Source organism: Malaya genurostris, chromosome 2 (assembly GCF_030247185.1).
Source record: "Malaya genurostris strain Urasoe2022 chromosome 2, Malgen_1.1, whole genome shotgun sequence".
Lineage (NCBI taxonomy): Eukaryota > Metazoa > Arthropoda > Insecta > Diptera > Culicidae > Malaya > Malaya genurostris.
This window is the reverse complement of record NC_080571.1, coordinates 46,885,535-46,901,987: the sequence shown is the minus strand read 5'-3', so window position 1 is coordinate 46,901,987 and position 16,453 is coordinate 46,885,535. Positions and strand designations below refer to the sequence as shown.

The window sequence follows — 16,453 nt, the reverse complement described above, 5'->3', positions numbered from 1 at the left end:
AATCAAGCCAGCCAAAAACGTGTACTCTTCCTCCGGAGGAAGTTGTTGAGTTCTTTCAAGTTTCTCAGATATCGAGGTCGCATAGCTATTCCAATCAATATTTCGTGTGAGGTCATACGAAACATTGATTGTCTTCGATGGTTTTAAGCCGCTGGTGATTGATATTACGATCGGTAGATGATCACTACCGTGGGGATCAGGAATTACCTCCCACGTGCAATCCAACCGTAGCGATGTCGAGCAAAGGGATAAATCCAGCGCACTTGGTCTTGCTGGTGGTGCAGGAATCCGTGTCATTTCTCCCGTATTCAAGATTGTCATATTGAAGTTGTCGCAAATATCATGGATCATAGCTGATCTGTTATCGTCGTGAAGACAGCCCCATCCCGTACCGTGTGAGTTAAAGTCTCCTAAAACCAACGTCGGTGCGGGAAGGAGCTCTATGATATTACTGAGCCGCCGATGCCCAACCAAGGCTCTAGGGGGAATGTAGATGGAAGCAATACAAAGGTCCTTACCTTTGATTGTAACATGACATGCGACAACTTCAATACCTGGTATCGAGGGGAGGTTAATTCGATAAAAAGAATAGCACTTTTTGATCCCTAAAAGTACTCCTCCATAGGGATCATCTCGATCCAGGCGAATAATGTTAAAATCGTGGAAGTTTAAGGATATTTCAGAAGTTAGCCAAGTTTCGCACAATGCAAATGCGTCACATTTAAGATTATTTACTAGAAATTTAAAAGAATCTATTTTTGGGATGATACTTCTGCAATTCCACTGTAAAACAGTGATTAGATCCGTGACCTCGGTGGATGATTTAGCCATCGAAGGATACAATCGCTGAGAGAAGGGGCCAATTTGCAGTCAACTGCTTCAAATATGTTTTTACTGTTGGCATGAAAGCAATTAAAATGCTTCTAAGAGGGTCTGAAATATTGAAAGTTGTAAAAATCCAGTCCACAACATCAGAGAACTTGATAAGTCCAGCACCTAGTTGGTTCTCTGGTAGATTTTCTGGGACGCTTGGGGATTTTGTAGTCCCGGGAAGTCGTGGGAATTCCATCTCGGAATTGAGTTTTCCGAGACCAGGAGCTTTTTGCTTCGGTGTTGTGTCCCGATTCCCGTTAGCTGTAACTTTTCGAAGCCCTTCGGAAGACACCTTCGAACCCTTACTAGGGAGCTTATGATAGGATTTATTTATTCTTTTCCTACAGCTATGAGGGACCGCCGAAGATGGACCTTCCAAAGGGTCGTCAGAATCGCTCTCGTCAGTTGACAAGCAGGCATATGGGTTCGTTGTCTGTTTAGGAGGGGTGGCACTTTTAAGCATCTCTGCGAAAGAACGCTTGGAGTGCTCCTTTAGGGAACGCTTCATTCGATCACCTCGCAGTTTGTAAGCGGGACAATCAGAGAGGTCATGCGGACCCTCCTTACAGTAGAGACACTTTTCAGCATCCTTACCGCAAGAGCCGTCCGCATGAGCTTTCCCACAGTTAGCACAACGTGGCTTATTGCTGCAATGGGTAGCTGTATGCCCCAGTTGTTTTCAATTAGTACAGTTCATTACTCGGGGTACGAATAGGCGAACAGGCAAACGAACCCGGTCCAAGAGGATGTAGTTGGGCAAAGCAGAACCGGCGAAGGTCACACGATAAGAGTCTGATTGGGGATAGGACTTTGTTCCATCCCCGGCGATCGATACTGAATGCAATCGCTTGCAATCCAGTATCTTGACATTCTTAAGTGAGGGGTCTTTAAAACAACCCGCCCCGTACTTAAGAACGTCCTCGCAAGTCAAACTCGAATCGGTGACCACACCGTCGATTTCTACTTCGCGAGCTGGCACGTAGACGCGGTACTCCCGCGTAAAAGGATCATTTTGAACGAGCTCATTAGCCTGTTTTGAACTGGTAAACAGGACCCTGAGCTTGTCTGGACGTATCTTATCAAAACTTTTTATAGTATTGTATCGCGAGGACAGGTCCCGCGATATTTTTAAAATATTTAATTTTTTTTCTTTCGATTTGGTCCGGAAATAGACCGCATAAGGACCGGCCGGTAGTGCGAGCCCATCCGGATAGCTCTTTATGCGAGACTTTTTATAGTCAAGGGAAGTCTCCATTTGATCATCGGGAACGGGGGGGTCAGAATTTAGACTAGCCATGTTGCGGAGCTACCTCCGCACAGAAAGAAATGAATCGGGGAGAAATAGAACAGTCGAATGCAGGAAGGAAAAAAAACACTAAATAATGATACTTAACTTAAATCCAACGGGGGCCACCAAGGCCTAGCCCTCGTCGATCGGCGTATCGCCGCTGCGATGGTGTGCAAAAAACCTCCGAGAGGAAAAAGCACACTCTTTTTTAATCCGCACAGTGATATCACGTACACCGCTGGGCCTGTTTTGATCGATCGAACAATCACCGGCTAACGGTACTGTTTCGATCGTCCGCTCACAACAATACACTGCTTCAGTATATAATGTGCATAAAACCTCTCACAGGAAAAAGCACTATTGTCTATTACACAATAGCGATCTAGTTTTGATCGTCCGGTCACTTTATCACACACGGCACTGGTTTTCAACGCTTTCGCAGTAAACACAAAGCACGTCCGTTCACTCGGAAGGTTGAAACGGCAATGTACGCTGTTGTTTGAATGCCAGTTGAATTAGGCTCGTACTTTCCGGTTTAGTACGTGTCAGAACGAAATGGTCAAAATGTCACTGCCAAATTTAGTGTTTCAAAAAAAAATCATTCATACAATTTTCGATGCTACCGTATAGTGAAAAGAATAGGGTTAATTGTTTGTTGGATATGCACGGCAACGATAAAATACGTACATACAATTTTGCAAATATGTTGGCCTTCCATTTGGCACTATGTAACAAGCTCGGTAGACAAACTGGTCTATCGAGTGCAGACTACAACAATTCACCGGTTATAAATGAAATGGAACAAACCGGTCCGATTGCTAGCACGTGAAGGGTGGAGTACTTTTGTATCATAAAAAGAAAGTGAATGGCACGGTCTAGCTTTTATTATTATTTTTTTTCAGCATTCCCATGACCCAACTTAGATGGGAAAAACTGTCCGAAATTTGGATAATGAATAATCGCTATGGTGTTATGGTAAATTCCAACTCAGATACAACGACAGAAAAAAATGATTGCATTTGACGAACAGTCAAAGCGCTTGAAATAGATAGTTGGTCGTTATGTGGTTTCCAGCTAACCATCTTATGTCAAATTGGTTTCTTTTTTGGAATTCGTCCGACATGATTAGACCACAATTGGCCGATTTTGTTCGAGAGGAAAGTTCACTGTTATCAGAAATGAAGCTAGGTTACTATCTAATGGATCATAAGTCTCTAACGTAGTTCTACGTTTCAAATGAAGAATGAGGACCCGAAAAGATGAAGTGGTCACTCATCAAGTGGTCGCTACGTTAGTAGTTAAAACGCATAATAAAGGCAATTCTTTATGCAGAACTCAACCCAGAATAGTGAACTCTCACTTTGTTGCTAAAAATCGTCATTGTTTTGATGTGGATCACTTTAGATAGAGGTAGAAATTGTAAATTTAAAGAAGTTAACACTTGCACCTCAGTCAATTTTGCACATGAAGTGCCACAAAACGTCATCGTATTTTAGTGGAAGTATACAGTAAATATGCTCCCGCAGATCTAACGTGCAGAAAGTGGTTTGCGCCTTTCAAAAATCAACTGGGTGTTATTTAGTATGAGCTACTCCAACCGGTTGACACCGTCACTTGTGGTGCATAAAGACGACTATTAATGCATATAGGGGGCCGCAAAATAAAAATCGCCGCGACAAAATAATTTTTTATTCATGACAATGTAAGACCCCATGTTTGGAAAGTTCTATCCCACCCGCCATATTCACTGAGCATTGCTCCATCCGATTAATATTTGTTCCAATCCATGGCGCATGGCTTGTCAGAGCAGCACTTCGAAAACTACTTTTTCAACGAAAACCTACTAACGAAATAATTTTTCTTCATGACAATGTAAGACCCCATGTTTGGAAATTTCTATCTCACCCGCCGGACTTTGCTCAATCCGATTAATATTTGTTCCGATCCATGGCGCATGGCTGGTCAGAGCACGTTTCTTCAGCGTACTATCCGATGCGATATTGTCCATCGTCCACTTTTATCAACAACACTGTTATGCTATTCCCATTTTAAATCAAGAAACTTCGTAAAAAGAAGCTACGAAATAATTCCAACACCTGCATTATCATTCACACTGATGTAGTAAATTGCTCTGATGTTTCACTTTTGAGCGGAATTGACAAGAGAAATCCTCCATAATTCAGTTCAAATGTGAATAATTTCCAATCCAAAACACCAGTATTTTTCAGATAATATTATTATCAAACCTCTTCAGCGGTGCTCGAAAGAAAAAAAATCGGTTCAGGGATGTTCGAAAAAATCGAGTGCACTTTTGCACATTTTACCCCGTCGATCCGGAACCGCAAATCGGATCTGCATAGTATTCGATTGCCGGCCTTTATTTTAATATTAACATGCGAGAAATGTTCCAACGGTTTCTGAGAACATCAAGAACGTTACTCCGGAAACCGGAAGTCGAATCCGCATAAAATTTCAGGCTATGAGACCTTAAGACCTTACTCCTTCCTCTACGAGAAGACGAAACCAAAATAACGTCTTCAGGGAGAACCAGTCGAATTTCAATTCTCATTCTTTCATCGATATCATGAAAATCTTTGACGTTTGACTGTCTAACATAGAGTGTCTAAAATATGACAAATCGAAGTGATTACACTTCGGAACCTCCTTGGAAACCAAAACTTAACTACTATAGATTCGAGCACCAACTAGTAAAAATAATTGTGAATCTTTTTCTGTCATTATCGGTTCTATATGATTTTCTCTGAATACCGAAAATAACTGAAAGGGTACATTAAAGAAAGAAAACAATTTTGAAAATACTGCTCCGTTTTTGTCGTTGGCTGGTCATGGATCTCGTTCTCATAATTTGCAAGCAGAGCTGAGAGTGACAATTATTTCTCGTAATGTTAGTCTATTTTGACTCATTGAAAATGACTTTCATTATGTCTGGTGTTTAATCTACCCCAAGCCCCACTGTCCGGGAGCGGTTTACAGAAAAAGAAAAGTTTCTATGTGTTTTTTATACATTCAAATAACTTTTGCCCAGCCCCGTCTCAATGCAATGTTTGCATCAAATGGATTCAAATGTTACAAAAACACTTTGGATGTAAACATTAGAGAAAGACTTACGATGTTTTAGGTTTTTGTTCTTCAGTTTTGAATGAAAAAAATTCACATTCTCCAATTTTATCAATACTCAAATGTTTGCTTCAAATGTTTTTTTTTTTTTTGTTTCAATTATAGAGGCTTTAACATCTTAGGTCATTCGCCTCTTCGGATTAGAAAATCTTTCTGACCCTATGTACGGGTTGGGAATCGAACCCAGGCGGGCTGCGTGAAAGGCATCGACTATCCCATCATGCTATACCCGTCCCCCCAATGTTTTATTTCTCATCAGTCATATTCTACGGAACCAGCCAAATATACCCTTGAAACAAAGTATTCTATTGCGCTCAACTTAATAGTTTTCCTCCAGACGCTATTTCATAAAACACTGATAATTAGAATATTCAGATTATTTATACCAAAACAGTTACTCTTTCTCATAATACATTTTTTATACGTCTAATGAGATAAAAAAATGCTAATTTATTCATATTGCAGACGGTTTTTATGAAAACAAGTTAAATCTCTGAATAAATAAACATTATTTTAAAGCCACGTTTGAAAGTTTGAATACACTTCAGCAATAGGAAGTCAAGCGATGAAGAAAATGGAAGCATTAGATAGGAACTTGTAAGCATTTCGTTATCTCGCCACTTGACGACCAGCACAAATTGGTTATTCAAAGTTTGCAAAAATCAGCTCAGCGGTGTTCGAAAAATCGAGTGTACTTTTATTTCATTCTTTTTCACATTTTACTCCGTTGATCCGGAGCAGTGCGGTAAAATTTCATTTATTTTCATTTATTTTTTTGTACATTCTACCCCGTTACTCCGGAACCAGAAGTCAGATCCGGAAGAAATTCAATAGCAGGTTATGGTGCAATAAAAGCTTCCATTTGAAACTTATTAAATTTGCGTTTAGCGTGCACCCAGAAGTGAAATGTCAAAAATAATTGAGCATGATGCCCACATAGAGGTGTGAACATTTTCATATTTAAATGTGTTTTTTTTTTGACGAAAGTAAATATCGCCTCTAAATAATGTAGAATTACGCTCTTTTAGACCTATGGTCTTCACTTTCGAATGTTATGAAGTAGTTTTTAACTTTGCTCATGAATGTTATGAATAGTGCTGAAAAAAAGAAAACTTATAGCCTATGAGGGCGATCTTTGGCAGATCACTTCTGATATATAGAACAAAATTAAAATTAAATGAACGGTGTATCACAAGTTACTTTGATTGCGACATTTTTTTTTCATTGCGTTTATGACATTGAGTTCAAATTAGCAGCACATTATCTTTTCTCTCAGAGAAAGTTAGAATGTAAAAGAAAATTGTCATTTTTATAAATTGTCTATGAATTAAAAGTGCATATACTAAGCGATCTGCCCCTTCCTGTGAACTGTTTTGCGAATAGTTTAAACTTTTAGTCAAAATTTGAAATTTCGATATTTATTTTCTAAAAAGTAATTGAATTTCATTCAACAGACGAACCATTCCAAAATTCGACAAATAGAAAGTTTGTTTAGCACTGAAAAAATGTTAATAAATGTTATGATAAGTGCAATATAGTAAGCAAAAGAACAAGTTATACTTAATAATTTTACTTCAATTGATAGCTCTCGTTGAGACGAATTACGGTTTATTCATACCTATACTAAATTGTTTTGTTTTGAAGCATTTATTTATTTATTATACAACCTGATACTGTATATTTCTATCACCGTAACCGTATTTTTTAAATCAAGAAATTGTAGGACATAATACGGAAATGTTGGTAAACTTCTGGAACTAACATTTAGATTAATTTGTTTTGTTCTGCGTGCACATTACACACATATTTATATAAATAGGGATTTTTATAAAAATCAAATGTTCTAATCATTCAGTAAAAACCATTCAAGCGAAGAGGTTGTGTTTCGATTGTACTGGCTCGTGAGTTAACGGCTGCTACCGAGACAATTCTAAGCTTCAGGTAGTTAAACTGCCCATAGCAAACGCAATATTCGGGGCGTTTCCCGACTGGAAAGCTAGCAACGAAGGCCATCCCGTTCATACGCACAGAGGTGTAGAGACACAGAGGTGCGAGAGCATAGAAGTGACGAGTCACAGAGGTGCCATCGCATAAAGGTGCGAAGACGAAGGGGTGCAAAGGCACAGAGGTGCTAAAGCAACCCAGTGCTGATCTACCAGGTACCAGAATTTGTACGCTGCGTAGGATCAAAAGAGACGGCATATATCGCGAGGTGCTACACTGCAAGCATCGCATTTGATCGCCACCAAGAGCAAAAGCACTGTACCTGGGGTCAGGTACAGCAAGTGCAGTGGTGTTCACAACGACGGCAGAGCAACTGAGATAGCAGTAAACGACAGAAGACTGCCAATTGGAAACAGCAAAAGACTGCCAATTGGAAATCGTTGGAAGAGCTTCACGTCGTTCTTCACGATAAAGGAACAGAGACATCAGCTACAAGGTAGATTTAATTTAATTTATTTTTTATTTCTTATATCTGAAATTTTACTAAACATAAGTTTTTATTTTGGTATTATTAATTTACAAAAAAAATTTAATGTAATGGATGATCTCATGGAAGATCATCCGAATCCGATTCCGGATACTAGTAAAAGTTTAAATACTCCGAGGGCTAAACATTATCCACAGGGTACCACTGGGCCATGGATAGTCTATCTTCGAAAAAAAGAAAAGATTTTAAACTTGATGCAAATTACAAAGGATTTGACATCACATTTCTCTGAAGTTAAAGAAATCTGTAAGGTTAATAGAGATAAAATTCGAGTTGTAGTTAACGACTTGAAACAGGCAAACGATATTGTAACCTGTAAATTATTTGCTATTGAATATCGAGTTTACATTCCATCGAAGGAGGTAGAAATTGACGGTGTTGTGACTGAAGCAAGTCTGACAGCAGATGATTTACTTAAAAATGGAGTTGGCCGTTTTAAAAACTCCATGCTTGAGGGAGTTAAGATACTCGAGTGCAAACAATTGTACTCAGCATCTATTGTCGATGGAAAAAAGTCTTATCGTCCCTCAGATTCGTTTCGCGTAACATTTGCCGGATCTGCATTGCCTAGCCATGTCTATATCGATAAAATTCGTCTTCCTGTTCGGCTTTTCGTACCGCATGTTATGAATTGCACGAACTGTAAAAAATTCGGACATACAGCTACTTACTGTAGTAATAAGTCCAAATGTATCAAATGTCAAGGGCCTCATAAGGATAATCTTTGCGATAAAGATGTTGAAAAATGTGTTTATTGTGGGGAAAGCCCTCATGATGATCTTTCAGTGTGCGCTGCATTTAAGCTGCGTAAAGACAAAATGAAGCTTTCTTTAAAAGCACGGTCTAAGCGCACATATGCAGAAATGCTCAAAACGGTCATACATGTCTCCCCTTTGGAAACCGAAAACGGTTTTTCAAATCTTGCGGAGCCAGAGGAATCTGACTCTGACGGAAATAGTGAAGATACCTCGTTTGTCACTCCTCAAGGGTCTGTTAAGAGGAGATTAACAAACCACAAAATACCAAAAAAGACACCTAAAATTATACCTTCAAAAAAAGATCCCCGTGTTAAAGCTAAAAAGCCAAATTTAAAACCAAAAACTGTGCCTCCTGGTTTGTCAAATTCACAAACCAATCCAGGAACTAGCTCAAGAAAAGACAATAATCCAGTGGGCTCCATTTCACATTCACCAACAGGATTACTGAAATTTTCGGAAATTGTAGAATGGATTTTCGCTGCATTCAATATTTCTGAACCTCTAAAGACCATCATAACAGCATTCCTTCCAATAGCTAGAACTTTTTTGAAACAGTTATCAGCTCAATGGCCAGCTCTTTCAGGTTTTGTATCATTTGATGGATAATTTATCATCCGCCGCAAATGATTCAATCACTGTCCTGCAGTGGAATTGTCGAAGCATCATGCCAAAACTTGATTCATTTAAAGTTTTGTTGCATAGTCAAAAATGTGATGTATTTGCTTTGTGCGAAACATGGCTTACATCAAACATAGCCTTAAATTTTAATGACTTTAACATTATACGTCTCGACAGAGACTCCCCGTATGGTGGAGTGCTTTTAGGAATTAAGAAATGTTATTCCTTTTATAGATTAAACATTCCTTCGACTTCTAGTATAGAAGTTGTTGCTTGTCAAATAAACATTAAAGGAAAGGACATTTGCATTGCTTCGGTATATATTCCTCCAAGAGCTCAAGTTGGACAACGACAGCTTAATGAAATTGTCGAAGCCCTTCCTGCTCCACGTTTGATTTTAGGAGATTTCAATTCGCACGGAATGATGTGGGGTTCCGTTTACAATGATAGCAGATCATCTCTAATATATAATATTTGCGACAATTTTAGCATGACGGTACTAAATATGGGTAGCATGACACGGATCCCAAGACCTCCTGCACGTCCAAGTGCATTAGATTTATCTCTTTGTTCGACTTCAATTCGACTAGATTGCACCTGGAAAGTATTTCCTGATTTACATGGTAGCGATCATTTACCAATCATCATCTCAATTAGCAGTAACAAAGGCATTGCTAATTCAGTTAATATTCCATATGATTTGACAAAAAATATTGACTGGATTAAATACCAAAGTAATATTTCAAGTGTCTTAACTTCAATGGAAGAGCTTCCCCCACTTGAAGAATATGACTTCCTCGTTTGTTCGATTCTGGAGGCCGCAGAACAAGCCCAAACCAAACGATTTCTTGGTCCATCGTCTAACAGAAGACCTCCAAATCCTTGGTGGGACAAAGAGTGCTCAGATGCTAAACACGCGAAACAAAATGCTTTCAAGACGTTTTTAAAACGAGGAGGAGGAACTCCTCAGAATTTTGAAAAATTCTTGGTTTTAGAAACCAAGTACAAGAACATACTTCGGGTTAAGAAATGCAGCTATTGGAGACATTTTGTGGAAGGTTTGTCAAGAGAAACCTCAATGAGCACTCTTTGGAATACGGCCAGACGAATGAGGAATCGTAACGTAGGAAATGAGAGTGAGGAGTACTCGAATCGATGGATATTTGATTTTGCGAGGAAAGTTTGTCCAGATTCCGTTCCTACGCATAGCATTGTTAGGGAGTCTTCTTCAAATGATGATTCCATTGATAGCCCCTTTTCAATGATGGAATTTTCCATAGCACTCATGTCTTGTAACAATAACGCTCCTGGATTGGACAGAATTAAATTCAACTTGGTGAAGAATCTGCCCGACCTCGCAAAAAGACGTTTGTTGGAATTGTTCAACAAGTTTCTTGAGCAAAATATTGTTCCACCTGACTGGAGACAAGTGAAAGTTATCGCCATTCAAAAGCCGGGGAAACCAGCTTCCAATCACAACTCATATAGACCCATTGCGATGTTGTCCTGCATCAGAAAATTGTTCGAAAAAATTATTCTACGACGTCTCGACACTTGGGTCGAGACGAACGGTTTGTTGTCAGATACTCAGTTTGGCTTCCGTAGAAATAAAGGGACGAATGATTGCCTTGCATTACTTTCGTCTGACATCCAAATTGCCTTCGCTCAAAAGCAACAAATGGCATCTGTATTTTTAGACATTAAAGGAGCATTTGATTCAGTTTCCATTGATGTTCTTTCAGACAAGCTCCACCAACATGGACTCCCAGCGGTTATAAATAATTATTTGCACAACCTTTTGTCAGAGAAACGCATGCATTTTTCACATGGCGATTTGGCAACAATCAGAATTAGCTACATGGGTCTCCCGCAAGGCTCATGCCTCAGTCCGCTCCTCTATAATTTTTACGTGAATGACATTGACAGCTGTCTAGTAACCCCATGTACACTAAGACAATTGGCAGATGATGGCGTGGTTTCAGTTACTGGATCCAAAGCTATTGATCTGCAAAAACCATTGCAAGATACCTTAGATAAATTGTCCGTTTGGGCTGTTCATCTTGGTATCGAATTCTCTGCGGAGAAAACAGAGCTGGTCGTCTTTTCAAAAAAGCATGATCCCGCGCAACTTCAGCTTCATATGATGGGAAGAATAATCGAACAGGTTTTGACTTTCAAATACCTCGGGGTGTGGTTTGATTCCAAATGCACGTGGGGAGGACACATTAGGTATCTGATAACGAAATGCCAACAAAGAGTAAATTTTCTTCGAACAATAACAGGGTCTTGGTGGGGTGCTCATCCGCAAGATCTAATAAAATTGTATCAGACAACGATACTTTCAGTGATGGAATATGGATGCGTTTGTTTTCGTTCCGCTGCAAATTCTCATATTATCAAACTTGAGCGAATTCAGTACCGTTGTTTGCGAATTGCTTTAGGCTGCATGCATTCGACACATACAATGAGTCTTGAAGTTCTGGCGGGAGTTCTTCCATTAAAAGATCGATTTTGGGAGCTTTCATCACGCCTGCTAATAAGATGTGATGTGCTGAATCCCATGGTAATTAATAATTTCGAACGACTAGTCGAGCTTCGATCTCAAACAAAATTCATGACAGTATATTTTAACCATATGTCACAGGAAATCAACCCTTCAAGATATATTCCTATCCGTGTCAGCCTCCTAAATGTACCTGACTCAACTTTATTTTTCGACACATCCATGCAGCGCGAAGTGCGTGGAATCCCGGACCACCTACGCTCTATGGAAATCCCAAAAATATTTTCAAGTAAGTTCAGGCATATTAACTCTGAGAAAATGTTTTACACGGACGGATCGCGAATGGAAGAAGCGACAGGGTTTGGTATGTTCAACAATAATGTTTCGGCCTCATTCAAGCTTCAAGAACCTGCATCTGTTTATATAGCAGAGTTAGCAGCAGTTCATTATAGCTTGAATGTAATCGTCACATTATCTCCAAACCATTATTTCCTCTTCACAGATAGTCTGAGTGCAATTGAAGCCATTCGCTCAAACGCTGCTGGCAAAAATGAACCGTTTTTCTTGGGTAAAATAAAACAGTGTCTGAACGACATATTGAATAATAATTATCTAATCACAATAGTTTGGGTTCCGGCTCATTGCTCCATTCCAGGCAATGAAAGAGCCGATATTTTAGCCAAACGTGGTGCTATTGAGGGTGAAATTTATGAGAGACCGATTGCTTTCAACGAATTCTATAGCGCGTCTCGCCAAAGAACACTTGCCAGCTGGCAAGCTTCTTGGGATAAAGATGATCTGGGTCGGTGGATGCACTCAATTATTCCTAAAATATCGACAAAGGCATGGTTCAGGGGACTGGATGTGAGTAGAGATTTCATTCGTGTGATGTCCAGACTCATGTCCAATCACTACACGTTAGATGCACATCTCCTTCGAATTGGACTTTCCGAGACTAATCATTGTGCTTGCGGCGAAGGTTACCGCGATATTGACCATGTTGTTTGGACATGCGTGGAGTTTCGTGATGTCAGATCTCAACTAATAAATTCCTTGCGTACCCAAGGTAGACTATCCAATGTCCCAGTTCGCGACATTCTTGCTTGTCGTGACCTTCCATACATGAAACTTCTTTATCATTTCATTAAATCCATTGGAGTTCCAATTTAAATTTTATTTTATGTTAAACTGTTTTCTCTTCCATGAGTTCAACCAATAGCCAACTATAGGATATTGAATATAAGTGGTGAACTGATACAAACAATCCTGAAATAGTTATAAGATCATGTACAAAATAAATGTATTTTATTTAATGTAATTAAAATAGCAACTCGCTTGATAAAAACAGTGTTTAGATTAACTAATGAGTACCAACATACTAATATGATATTCGAAATGTATTAGGTTTAAACTACTATGTATTGTGGATGCCACGGCGAAGAAAAACTTATGTATATTGCCTATGAAATAAACGTATTTATGAAGAAAAAAAAAAAAAAAATGTTCTAATCCGAGTTAGTATCAGATTTCAATTCGAAACCGTATTTACAGCTTATTTTTTCGTGCAGTGTATATCGAGAAATATTCCACATATTTGGAGTTGTTTGGTTCAGTGTACTGATTGGGAAAACTGTCATATGTGCATTGAAAAATTTGTAGTGTATCAGGTCTACAACTTTGCTTCCGCTGTTTTTTTTCCAAAATTAAAAGCTTTATTGCGAAAAAGTGCTTTCAGATGTATTATTCAAAGTATTGTCCGTCGCTAGCGACAACTTTCTGCCATCTTTCCGGCAAATTTCGGATCCCGGCTCGAAAAAAGGTGTCCTCGTTTGACGCTACCCATGAAGCAATCCATTTTTCCACCTCTTCGAAGGATTGAAAATGTTGATCTGCTAGGCCGTGTGCCATCGAACGGAATAGGTGGAAGTCAGAAGGGGCGACATCTGGGGAATACGGCGAGTGAGGCAAGACTTCCCATTTCAGCGTTTCCAGGTACTTTTTGACCACTTTTGCGACGTGATGCCGAGCATTGTCGTGTTGGAGGATGACTTTTTCATGTCGCTCTTGATATTGTGGTCGCTTTTCTTTTAGCGCGCGACTAAGGCGCATCAGTTGCGTTCGGTAGCGATCTCCTGTGATGGTTTCACCCGGTTTTAAGAGCTCGTAGTAAATCACACCGAGCTGATCCCACCAAATACAAATCATAACCTTGGCGCCATGAATATTCGGTTTTGCCTCCGACGAAGTAGCTTTCTCCACGATTTTCTGTGTTTAGGATTATCGTATCGAACCCACGTTTCATCACCGGTTACGATTCGATGTAAAAACTCCTTACGATTTTGTCTTCGAAGCAGTTGCTCACCTACAAATAAGGGGCTGGGGTCCATTAGGAGATTGACAGTACCTATTAGCTCTCTCCGGACTGTACCAGCCTAGATGCCGTGTGGAATCCGGCGGAAAAAAATGAACCAAGAATAGATCCACTGGGTTCCTGCTTCCATGTCGTAAAAGGCGACAATTGCAGGAGTTTCTTTTTCCTTTCAGTTATCAGATATTTTCAATGTTTTACTTCTGATTACTCTATTTTACTAAATCATCTCTTTATTCAACCTATCAATTTCCGTCTAGCTTAGTAGAAAAGTTTTATTAGGAATGATTTCTTCTTCCATGTTATTGATTGTCTTTCAGGATTATAAAATGAACGATAAAAATCAACCATTGCGCAAATCCGTTTATATTACAAAGTTAATAACAGAGATAACATATATCGGTATATTGAATACATAGTAACAAAACACTTGATATTAATATTTCAAACAATAAATTAATATTTTTCTCGATAGCCGGCTGCCCAGATCAACCAATATAACCAATTAATATTTTTATTAAATAATTAAAATAATAAAGCGGAAATAATAAAGAATCAAGAGGCGTGTGAAATCTGTTGACCTTTGTTTGGTGATTTAAAATGATTTTATAATAACTGTTTAGAATATTTCAATGCAATGAATCAACTTTTTTGTCTAAATCCTATTCGCTCGTTTATTTTGTATCACGTAGTTTCATTTATAAAAACGTGCTTAATCCACCTAGCAGTGAGATGATACCTTTTTTTATCAATCCGAATGTGTTTTTTTTGCATGACTAAAAAAACGCGAAAGGTAGATGCATAAACGAGTGACTGCATACTCGACAGCCGACTGTCCGGAGTTTTGTCAATTTCGGAGATTGACTGTTTCGTGCATTATATTGCCAGCACAAAGTAACACATAAAACGATAATACTTTAAAACATTCTTGGTAGCCGGCTACCCAGAGCAATAAACACATGATAACATTATTAAAACATTTACTAACAAAGTATCCTCTCCTATGATGCATGTGGGAATGCAGAGGATTCCTCGGTTCTTAGTAGCAACATGCATCGAACTAACCATCCTTTCCCTCCCAAGTAGATCTGCATTCGGACGTGGCCGGCGTCGGTATTGATCAGCATGCATGGTTCAATACAGTTTCCACAGTGTGAAACAATGTGTTATTCCCAAACATGTTACTTCAAAAAATCATTTTGCAATCTCAAAAATGCGACCTTTACATTTTTTAGTTACCAAAAAAAATAATGCGACTTTTACATTTTTTAGTTACCAAAACGTGATTTTTGATGCGTGAGACAGATATGCGAGTACTTTCCATATGGAACAAACCTGACTTGATATTTTTTCCCTTTTTTTAAAGGAACTAACTCCAAATTATTTCTGCAATTGCTGAAAGTAGGATAGAAATAGCCTGACAGATGACTAACTCAAAAGTGTCCAAAACCCATATGGGACTGATATGCGAGTATGGGCAGTATGGGCAAATACAAATAATAATACCCCTTGGTTCCATACAAACAGATTACTATATTTTGCTTCATCGATTAATCAAGTTGGCCTAGCCCATTCTTCTGTTCGGTTTTGTAAAGGGAAAACATACGAAAATATTGGCAACTGGCAACATTACATAAAGTTGCTATGGTTATATTAAATTTGTCGTTTTCGTTTGTTTACAGCATTATTTCAACTGACTGAATCATCTGATTTTGTTGGAATACTTCTGATCATTCTTAGTGAAACAGATAAAAAAGTTAAAATCCTAATACACATCCGGCTTCACGGAAAGTTTTTCGTCAATCTGTGTAGAAATTTTAAATGTAATTCATTAGGAGTCCTAACTGGATTCGAATTAAAATGCAAGAAACATCCCAAGCGATTGTAGCGCTTGAACCGGAATCTATTTAGGAAGCGTTATGAATTTTGTATCAAATTTACGACGACCTTGTCTCTGTTTTGACTCAGATTGAAAAAAACTGCATGTACCTGCATGGGAGCCTTTAGATACTTATGTATAAAGGGAACCAAAACCAAATATTGATAATTGTGCATGCAACTGTACACAAAACTAATGTAGTTGATGTAGTGTGAATGTTTTGGATTCAATAGAAGAGTTAAAAATTATACATTCTGTCGAACTATTGCAAAATGTGTGATCATTTACCAAGAAAGCATGTTTATCTTCCGCACGGATGAACGTTAATTGTACTATGTCTAACAATCAATTAAGTTAGAAAATTTTTTATTCTCTTTAAACAGCCCGGCGTTATAAGTCTTCTTGAAATTTTGTCGGAGTACTCCGTATTATAATTTGTATTTGAGCGATTTGTCCTAAAAGAACTCAATTTTCGATGTAGTAGGTTATTTCATGACTCCGGTTCATGGCTTCAAATCTAAAGTTTTGGTTAATTTC

At 38.6% G+C, this 16,453-nt stretch overlaps 1 protein-coding gene across 3 annotated transcripts in view; it reads left to right on the top strand.

Annotated features, from left to right (window-relative positions):
• The window catches only part of LOC131432751 (uncharacterized), a 74,199-nt gene that overhangs the window by 46,273 nt on the left and 11,473 nt on the right, over positions 1–16,453 (top strand). The gene's annotated exons all lie outside the window — the stretch shown is intronic.